The sequence below is a fragment of the Opisthorchis viverrini genome (genome assembly GCF_000715545.1).
Source record: "Opisthorchis viverrini unplaced genomic scaffold opera_v5_566, whole genome shotgun sequence".
In the NCBI taxonomy this organism is placed as follows: domain Eukaryota; kingdom Metazoa; phylum Platyhelminthes; class Trematoda; order Opisthorchiida; family Opisthorchiidae; genus Opisthorchis; species Opisthorchis viverrini.
In genome coordinates, this window is record NW_008752230.1 from 124,099 (window position 1) to 135,089 (window position 10,991).

Below are 10,991 nucleotides of genomic sequence, written 5' to 3' on the forward strand. Positions count from 1 at the left end.
CGAACAGATCAACAGCCACCTGATCAACAACCAATAAACTCACCCGAGCTACCTATATTTCAACAAGTTACCAACTTTGTGGCTTTGCAAAAAAGGTATTGCCGTCTCCTTGTCATGAACCAGAGTTGAAAGCGTCAGAAAGTTCATTTAAGGTTTTACCCCCAAACGAGGAAAATTTTTTTGCACAAAATGAGCCTAGATGCGGATAAGGAATTGTTTCCATCAAAAATAGGTCAAGGTTATGTGCGTACATTAAACTGGAGCTGGCTAAATTGGCGGGGCTTAACTTTTCGCACATGCACTTTTTGCATCACTGGTGGGGCTTATCTGGAGAAGATCCAAATGTCGCGCGGCTAACCCTTTCCCGGACAATATTTGATACGCACCATCATGCCGGCCGAGCAATTGACCGCAGTTCCGTGGACTGCGAGGACTGGGAGAACATTGATCTGTGATCTTTAAGTGAGGACATTTGGCAGTTTGTCTGTACGTTGATTGGTCACTTTGGAAGTGACAGTACAGTTAGCCGAAGTAGGTTGCGTGACCAAAGCATGAGTAGCGCTATAACCTGTCTAACTGCGAGTTGATCACATTAATGAACGGCCACAAGGAAATCTCGGCTGTCCCTCATTGCCAAGTTGTGTTCCTTCTTCAGCCAATACGAGATAGACCCCCACAGTGTTGTGAGACGCCTCAAGCTCGCAACCCTTTCCAAGAACTATGTTGAAAATTCATGGCAACGCTTCACAACCGTATTCGGTCTACAGTTGTTCTGGTTATTCACTACAATCATCCGAAACGAGGTCTGGTTTCGAGCAAGTTGTGTTCCGACTACACTGCTTCCCACTAAACACGTGATCACGTGATGCAGACTCCGTGATGGCAGCAGGAGTGATACGATAGCCTGTCAAAGTGTGAATTAGCCACACTGCTCATCAGCTGATCATGGCCGAACGTTTAAGTGTTCCAACCACTAGCCGGACAGTTGCGGATTTTCGTGAGTTTTACTCGACTGGTGTTTCCCAATGAGGATGAAATAACTGTATGGTCCTTCTCAACTTTTCGGCATAGATTGGTTTCACGAAAGCTCAGTTGCAAGTGTAATTAATCTGTTCGCTTTATTTGACGATTTCATTGGGTCTTCTGCGACTTTATTGTGCTAGACGATTCAAACCGGGTTGCCATGAGTCGATCCGTTATGTCACAAATAAGTGTAGACAAGGGACCAATCCCGTGTAAAGCAAGAAGCAGCAAGGTGTATTACTGCATTCGTTGTACAAGCATTCAAACGGTTGCTGAGGTGCATCAATGTGGACCTAGCGGACTAGCGACAAATCTGACATGCATTCACTCCACGACAAACTTATTGTACCTCCAGCGTTTTTCAACATCGATCGATTTCCGGTGGATACAGTAGGATAATTTTTTAGCAGGTGATAAGTTCTGCTAGAAAACAAGATCCGATTTTACAAAATGCGGCTGTGATCAACTGGCGTAAAACATGTTTGGGAGTTTGCGACAAAATTTTGAGTCCACCTCATGAAGCCTTCGAGTCGACGGACTTTAGAGATTCTTTCTGGCGTTCTCGCCTTAGAACCCTGATAATCAGTTCGGTTCACTTGAAATGAATGTGCGGATAACATTCAAACTTACTCTTACCCATTCCTCTTTCAGAGGAGCCAGACTTCCCCAATGTTTTTCACTCGTTTCGCCGAGATCCGCTGGTCTCGAGCAGGTGACTTCAAGTTCCCCGGTTCAACACCTCCACGGGGATAGACTTTGTATAACGTGTTGGGTGTAAAACACTGGTTCGTTCTTTGAGATGTCCAGTCTTCTTGTCTATTCGTGGCAACAGGTGATGCTCTTAAGCTATACTGTCAGTTTTCTAATCGAACGATCAGACATGGTAAAATTGTGGGCATCAAATAGTTCAACTTCAGTAAAAAAATATATTGGTTTCCATTGCATGCAAAATAGAAAACAGTAATATTGAATGGTAAATGAGACTGGAGTATTTAGGAGTGCAACTGGCTGACACGGGTAGATGGGACACTTGGGCGGAGCGAAACTGAGTTCTACGCCACTCACATCATCCATATTCGCTGTCTATTCCGCCACGTGAAAATCTTGGATCAGATAACTTGCATTTTCGACCTCCGTCAGCTCGCGAACATAAGAGTACAAAGTTGGTAATGTGTTGAAATATTGGTAGCTCGAATGAATTTATCGGTTGTTGATCAGGTGGCTGTTGATCTGTCCGCCGAGCTTGGCAATTGGCTTGCAAAAGTTTCGTCACGAGGATTAGGTGGGTACCTGTTCCTTGCCTGCGTGCGTTTTTAAATAACATTCAAAGGCTATCTGTTATCGTCTGACGTGATTGGCTACTTGAAGTGTAACGAATTTAGTGAATCTATTGGTCAGTTCGTGATTCTTGTTGCGTTGTGGCCTGCGTTCCTTTGTGTTGATTGGTCATCCCCAGGCCTTTTATTTTTAGTAGCCTTGATTCGCATTGCGTTGTGGTCTGACGTTCTTGAGCTTGATTGGCTGCTTGTACCGCCCTATTTTACCATCGTGGTGGTTAGTGTCCATGCGTCTGCCGGTTAATTTGGTGTTTTGGTTGGGTGCCTCTTTCGATCCAAATGATGTATCCTTTTTGAATGCGGCTTTCCCGCTTCCTTTATGTGTTCCTCGTCTGGTTACTTTTGCAACTCAAAGCTCTGTGGTTCCGGCGTTCTCTCGCTCTCAGTGGTTGGTAAATGAGATCAATCTCGATATGTTTGTTGGTGGCTTCTTCGGCGGAGTACCATGCTTCCATAAATTCGCGTTCCTCTTTTGTTCTTGCTTGAGCCAGTATGCGAACGCTGCTCCAGTCGAACTCGTGTCCTTCTTGATCTTTGTGTACGGAGACAAGGGAGGATTGATCGTGCCTCTTAGTGACGAGCTTGTGTTAATGTATTCCGGTGGAGAGCTTCCTTCCTGTTTGACCTATATACCGTTTGTCGCAGTTCTTGCATTGGATCCTGTATATGACATTGTTCTTCCTCAATCGATCTAATTTCCCCAGTGGTCTTGATAGTGTCCTCCGCAGAGTATTTGCAGGCTTGTAAGCGACCACTGTATTGTGCTTGCCTTGCCGTCATTTCAGCGGTGTTATTGATGTACGGGAGTTTGACTCGTTTGTTTGCATCTTGTCCAGTTGCATCGATCGTATTTGGCCTCCTGATTGATCTCCGGATGAGATTCCTCGGATATCCATTTTTCTGAATCACTCTGTATAGGTGCTTTTCTTTGATCTTGGATTCTGTTGTGCTGCGGTATGTCTCGATCCACTTGAAGAGTGTCCGAAGGGGAATACAAAGTGTTTTACAAACGTCTGTGACTCTGAAACTGAGCTGCTGGCTTCACGGACCGGTGTAGTGCCGGTCAACATATTATCCACACACTGAACAAAAGTACAGCGAACCGATTTATGAGTGTACCGAGACGGAAGTCCGGAACCGAGACCTCTCAACCAGAATGAGTTGTGGGATAAACTTTAAAACCTTTCGCGTCCAATTTCCCCTTTTTGGTGTTTTCAAACCAGTTAGGTCTGTTAAATCTGGAACTGATCTCGGATGGAATTTACCCACCTCCCATGTCGCAGACTTAGTGACGGCGAACAGTGAAATTTCGCGACCGGGCCTGGTGGTCGAGTGCTCACAAGAGATAACCCAACAGCATAAGACCTGGGAAAGACAGCGTTCACGACGATAGCCATTTCGGTGAAACACAAATTTCCCTCTGATGGATACGTTTGGTTTTACACCTCATCTGTCGGGCATATCGCTACGATCTGATGCGAAATAGAACTTGTAGCTAGGTCGTAAGACATGATAATGCGTAACAACTCAGGTTGGAAACGGTGATCAAGGCGGATGTTGGGTGCACGCCACTATGTTTCAAGAACCTTAATTAAAAAGAACGCCAACCGGAATTTTGAGCTCTCAGAAGCCCTTCAGTGAAGCAGACTACCGCACGTATCCTCGATTCCGTGTGGAATTACCCTCCATTACGTACCAAGGTGTGCACTTTTGCGAGCAACGCATATTCCGCCAAGGAGGGCGAATTTTCAAAACGGTCACTATTAACTGAACATACTGGGAGCTATAAATGACGTCAAAAGCACTGGGGATGATGCTTGATTTTGGATGAATAAGAAAACCTAATTAGATCGTGTCTCAATACGCTAGGTATCAACCAATCAAAATGTGATGAAGTGAATTCGATTGACATGGAACGATCAGGAAGGATGTAAAGCATAGTACGCTGATAGGTTTTAGTCACTCGTGGTCCAAAATCCCAAAAGATATACGTGCGTCCTACGTGAAAGTACTTTGTAGAGTGAGAATCACGCGACAAGGACACTACACCAAACGGGAAAAATCAAGTTGTCTGCACCGTAGTTCATCCAAAACGGAGGAGCAGTACATCCTAGTTGACTGACATCACTTTTGTTCTCTCCCTTCTAGAGACTTCAGTGTTTTAGCTGGCATTCACGTTCTCGTCCTCGGTCATTTAGTGGAATTGGCTGTGCCTGTGTTGGTGCCGTCTGTCCGTGGGGAAATAGCATTGAAAACCAAGAAATGTACCGCAGTTCGGGAACCAGATGTGTCAATCAACCACAGAACAAGGTCTTGGGGAATCATACGTAAAATCATACTACTGAATACCATTTAAAACACCAATCAGGTGACTTCTTTTTCTGAGACGTGGACGCTTATTGCCGGCCTGCCACTTACCAGACGGGGCACCGGTCGGATTGAGCTATTCAAGAACCATGATCTCTGCCACAGCCATACACTTGAAATTCACACCTCCCTTAAATCGATTATCGGGCAGCTGGTGGGCTCGTTGTATGAATACTACAGCGGACCGGCTATTAATTCCGTCTAGTCATCTAAAGGTCTATAAAATGGATTGGTAGATTTCGAAAAGACAATATCAAGTACATCCAGTCTTTCCGTTCACAGTACGAATGCTTAACATCCGCTAAGACCTTCCTACTTTCAAATAGTTGGCTAATACATGGTCAGATTAACATTACACACACTCTCTCTCTCGTGAAACGTACTCACTTCCGTGTAGGATCCGTTTACAATTCATGGAAAGTCTGCCCATTCAGTTTCCGAAAGAGATAGATTCCCACATATCTTACTTCCCATTGGTTTACGCACAAAACAATACAACTGTCTATCGACAGTGGCAATAGTAGTGGTGGAATTTAGGCCCAACAAAAATCGATTAACTCTGTTCGTCCTCAGCAAGACAATAGGAAACATTTAGCAGTCAGTATTGGAGTGTTAATTGGCCGTTTTCTATGGTTTCCATGATACGTCAGAAGAGTTATTGTTTCCTCGTGTGTGGGAGTTGCAACTCTCGTGTAGGTTTGATTGGATTTCGATGTATCTGTGAAAAGGGTATTGTCAAATAAGAAACAAACTTTGTTTGACCAGTGAGAGCACATATGGATCTGATAGCACCCGAGTGATTAGCATGAGAGCGAAGCACAAACTGATCATTTGGTTTCAACTTTAGCTATATTGAAAAATCAGGTTACACGGAGAACGTCAGTTACTAAGAGTTTTCCAGCCGCAACGTTCATCGAATGTCCATCCTTTTTTGGAACACATTGGTACACAATACGTAGATAATTCAAAAACAGAGAGACAGACATAATGAAAATAAAAGCATAGACCAACGACACCTATATCACCCCTGCCGTCCCCCCAAATAGAGAGCATGCTACTATCGCCATCAGTAGCACAGTCCTTACCTCTACTGCGACAGCAAAATGCCCATGTTGCTGGTTCCTGATGAGTAGTCTCATTTGAAGGCTGTAGTGGCTGGCGCGAAAGGCCGTTCTTAACCCTGTTGTGGATCAGTCTCTTCTGGGAGATTTTTGTAGCTGTTAGATGCCAGCGAAAAAGATCATTGCTTACGCTTTGAGTGAGGAATTAGCCAGTTTGTTCGTATGCATGAAAATTGCCAGGCCTGGCCTTATGTCTTGATTGAATGAATTGAGTGGATGCAACGTCCCCTTGTTTAGGATGAACAGTGACATTGTCACCCTGTTCCAGTGATTTGTTTATCTACCAGACTCTCCAGGCTGGCTGTATGAACCGACTGTGGTCTCGCATCAGTGGGCACAAGGTAATCTCATACACGGGCGACTGTAATTCATGTCTTGGAAGCTGCCTTCACAACTCGGAACAGCGGTCGGCTGTATTTGTGAGCGGGGCGCGCCCTGAAAGTACTACTTCATTTGAACAAAGCACTTTCGTGGGATTCAGTCACCGTAACGTGTATCACGTGGAACGTTGAGACGTTTGTGGCTTTGGTACGTTGGTTCAGTTGCTGATAAATTCCCAGCGCTGGTGGGTTAGTCGAAACACAATGACATTCAGTAGACAACTCATTTGCACACCTATTGGTGTTGTTGATGTAGGGTACGACTTTACCCCCAGACCACCTCGTACCACGATTACTCGTAGTACGGGGTCTCGCTGCTCTTGGTCTGGCTGCTCCCCTTTGGCCTTCCTGGCATGGTTGCACCTTGTGGAACGAAGTTCCAGCCAGTGTAGCCCGCAGGATCATTGCAGCACTGAAGCCCGACCACCACGTCAAGGTGGCAGCTTTAGGTCGGGAACGACCAGCCTAGAGAACCAGGAGACTGTGTTCGTCAGACGTCTAAACATTGACCAAGCTGGTGTGAGAGACTCTGAGAGTGTCTAGTGTACACCCTCCCAGTATAGGTCAATGGGTTGTCGAGCTAAACAGACAGTCACACCAGGGTAAGGTCGTCTCTTCGTGACGGACATGTTGATGTAAGTTTATGATAATGATGAAAATTGACTTCAACAGTGAAAAATGGAATGAACTTCTCATTTCTGACGTTCCTGAGCCAACACGCACCGCAAACTCTGTCTGCAGCTTCGGTTAAGCCGGTACTGAAAATATAGAGATATTTCTTTATAAGTTCGGACGATATACGGAGCAGAATCTATCGGAAGCCACATCAAAAAGTAGCAAACTGGGGAGAGTACTAATGTGTTATAACAATATTCGAGTGTCTGGCTGACTGCGAGTTCTTGAAGTGCAATAACCGGCGAGTGAGTAATGAGGAAACGGTTTTGCAGTGCACTGCTTGTTGCAAAAGTGCCAGTGTACTGTTGTACGACAGTCCTCAGGATCGATATTTTTAAAGGAATGACCTTGAGTCGATGCTATGCTAAATTTGCTCCTCTCGTCATTTTAGTACGGAAAATCAACTTTCTTTTCGACCAAGTGTTTCAAATTATAAGAACGTACGGATGGTGATCCTCATAGGACATGAGCTTCGTTTCGCCGACTGTACAGGTTAACTGGGTGACGAATCAGGCGGGTGTTCACTTCGTTATGATTCCAAAGCATTACAACGGGCCATAATTATTGGGTCTGATCAACGATCAGTTATCACATCAGTGTTTCGGTCGATTTGAATGGGTGGATTGAACAGCAGGTCGCTCTCTTCCGCCATAGGTGAGACAATTTCGAGCAGTTAGTCATGTGACGGAACAGAACAGACATCAAAACAGGTGCTTGTAACAAACCATTAATACCCATGACGGAGGCTATTTTAGAAACGTTGACAGTCTACTCGCAAGAGGGTAGAGGGTAAACAATAAAAAACTGACTAGAGGTAACACACTACTTATACGTCTGCTAAGAACACTTCGATGAACCTCTACCAGTTTCACGCCTTTCGAGGCTCATCAGAAAGACGAAGTCCCCCAGTTTCTGTTCTACCTGATGAAATTAATCAATTTGCATAAAATTTGCTTTCGATCGGACACTCAACTGAAACCAGCCGAAACTCTCGTTTTTATTAGTCTTCTTGTGAGTAGTGTGTTGCGCCTAGACAATATATTGTGAATCTTGAATATGAAGCGGCTTTTTTGCACCATATTCATCACTTGACTAACGTCACTGACTGTACCCAAACTTTTTATTACACAGTGGAAAAATATGGATGAACGATCCCCATTTTCAATGCTGTTGCACGCCTGTACCTGGGACCCAAGGCACTGTGATCAACTGGTCTTCTGAGTCATCATGAGCGAGTACTTCTGAGTCGTCTAGGCGAATTTGAGTAGATGACATGAAAGCGTACGAGGACGAGCGTACTGACATCGTTTGCATTCCGCATTCACGATAGAAACGTCTTTGTCGGTTATCGTGTGTTGTTTTCTCACATTTACTCAAGTGCTCAAGGTGCAAACTGGAACGTACACGGTTCCAACCCAACTCAAGCATTTCGACTGTTCGTGTCTACGCTTGGGCAACTTGGCAGTATCTAAGCCATCATGCTCCCTTCGGATGGCACGGCATTTAGGCATTGAAAGCTGAACGATTGTTTTTATTTATAATCTCAAACTATTCAGCAAGCCAACTACAACAAAATTTTCCGGAGTCAAAAGATGATGCAACAACAATGCTGTTGGCACCAATCGTTTGCAGGAAGAGCTGTCGACCTTCTGGTAAGGACGTTGCCGAGCCGGTCACATGGCGGCAAAAGGGATTTCATGATGTTACCCTAGCTTATTCTAGCGCCAGTGACCTTCACTGTGGAGGACAATAGGCTCTATGACAACCAATCCCGTTCATATTTGACCGCGGCCCTTATCGGTTGGCCCTCTTGAGAACTAAACCTTTGTGAGCGAACCATGGTCTACCGTTGAAAGGAAGAAGGCTTTCGCTGCGGAGTTACTCATTAGAAAACGCCAACTGAACAGTTACAGATCATTCGACAGGGAAGCAAAACTCTCATTTGCATCTTATTTGCAAAAACTGGACATTAATCTTCTCCTGAACGCGTCTTCTTGAACTTTCCTGGATATTCATTGACTCCAATCATTCATCGCTCAAATCCAAGCAAATGTTACAAAGGGACTCCACAAATTCCGCAACAGACCTCCCTTTTTAAGAAGGCCTTCGCTGCGGAGTTACTTATTGGAAAATGCCAACTGAATAGTTCCAGACTATTGGACAAAGGAGAAACCCTCTCATATGCATCTTGTTTACAAGAATTGAATGTTCAGCTTCTCCTTGAACGCGTCTTTCTGAACTTTCCTGGATATTCATTACCTGTTTCTCAAATGCAAGCAAATGCAACTCCAGAAATTCTGTGATAGAGCTCACTTTTCAAGAGACGCGAAGCGGATTTACGAGAAAACATGCTACTCGCATGCCTCCATCAGTAGTATCACCGTTACACCGTCACTATGTTACCTCAACGAGTCGTGAGTGCAACGCTCCGGTAATACTATTAGGTAATCCCCGGTTCTCCCCCCATCACATTATTGCATCGAAAGGCCCATACAGGTTTACAGCCAAGATGTAGACCAGTAACAGGATATCGGAAATTTCGGTTGGGCTAATCATTCCTATTGGAGGTAAGAGTGCCTGTGAGACTGCTCTAAGTGACTTCAGGTACTTATTGTTCCACTCCAATTCGAGTAGGAATTGTCCCTCTCTTCAGCTGGTGTTCAAAGGACTGGCGTGAAAAACAATCCCGGTTTATTTGCGAACCACACTCATTTACACACTGATCGGTTTTTAACGGGGAACTCAACTGAATCGCGCTGAGTCTCATGTTCCTCAGCTTACTGTGTAACTGGGTGTATTTCGCCCACACTTTGGATTTAGGTAGAACATGGGGTTGACGAGAACTCGGCGACTGTCCCAAGAAGGGCGAAACCGGTCGAAGGGTTTTCAGCAATCTGATGAGCGGTGTGTCCCGTCAAAACCAGTCCACCTGAATGAGGAAATCGAGTTATGCAGTCACTAAAGAAACCCTCTTGGAGGGGAATTCAGGTACCAGGAGAGTAATTTTGTCATCAAGTGCCAAGAGTCATCTGAAGCCGCAAAGTAAACAGCTACTCATGCGTGCAAACAGAAGTAACGCAATTCGCTGACGTTCCCCATGCGTCAAAGCCACCGGGTATGAAACCCAGTTGAAACAAAGCTGTCCGGGTAGTCGAACATGGCAGCGTCACCACTTTTTGTCCTGTTGTAGAAAAACTGATTTACTGACTCAAGCACTTAATGAGCCCCACTACGGGGATTCACCGTCGAACAACACTTTCCTGGCCGTTGTAGTGTTATTGTAAGAGCCGAATGGTCCATTGAGAAAGTCCTTCCGAGGCTACATCTTGGAGAAAAAGGCGACGAAAGCACAGACCAATTGTTTTCTGGAGGGAGCTTCAGCTTAAAAAAGACTCGCTGCTCCCGAAAAAAGTTTCTAGGCACGTAAAAATATAGTAAACAGGGTTGTAACACAAGTGAAAGCGGATCCATGGATCTTTTTATGGTGCCTCTCCTTGAGCTTCAAAACCTTTACGAGTGGAGTAAAACTTCCTACGCCAAAATGTTGCATTTTGTTGCTTATGTGCTCAAACCAAAAACCGTCCTAATCTACCGTCATATTTTTGCAGCTCACCAAATTTCATTGTCCGCTGAAGCAATCACACCTCTGGCGGAATAAGTTCCCAGTATCGCTGAGACCCTGGAAGGCCCAAATGGGGCTTATAGGTTTGGACTGGTACTGTCAATTCAATTGCCCGATTGATTTAGTCCATCAGGGACACGTCATAACTTTCGAAAAATCAATTCCACTGTGCGGATACTGAGAGCCATCTTTTCCGGATAACCCCCGCCACCCAAAAAGATTAGAAAAAAGAGGATACGAAATTTGCAATTTTTGTTTTTATTGAGGAGGGTTAAATTGGGACACGTCATTAATAGTTTGCATGAAAAGGTCCGTTTTTCGGTGCCTTTGCGTCCAAACGAACTCACACAAGTAGCTGTCCACTGAAGATTGATGTGTACCGCATTGGTGTTTATTCTGCATCTTGTAGACGTGTCAAAGAGAGTCGATGGTTCATGTGTGAGCTCCAGTCATTGGATCCACAAAG

General features: G+C 44.8%; 1 protein-coding gene across 1 annotated transcript in view; it reads right to left on the reverse strand.

The window, feature by feature from the left end:
- Positions 1-5,154, reverse strand: part of T265_11741 (hypothetical protein) — a gene marked incomplete at both ends in the record, with an annotated part of 26,385 nt that extends 21,231 nt beyond the window's left edge. The window contains one exon of the mRNA XM_009178484.1: positions 5,115-5,154. The remainder of the gene's footprint in view (positions 1-5,114) is intronic.
- Between the last annotated feature and the right edge of the window lie 5,837 nt (positions 5,155-10,991).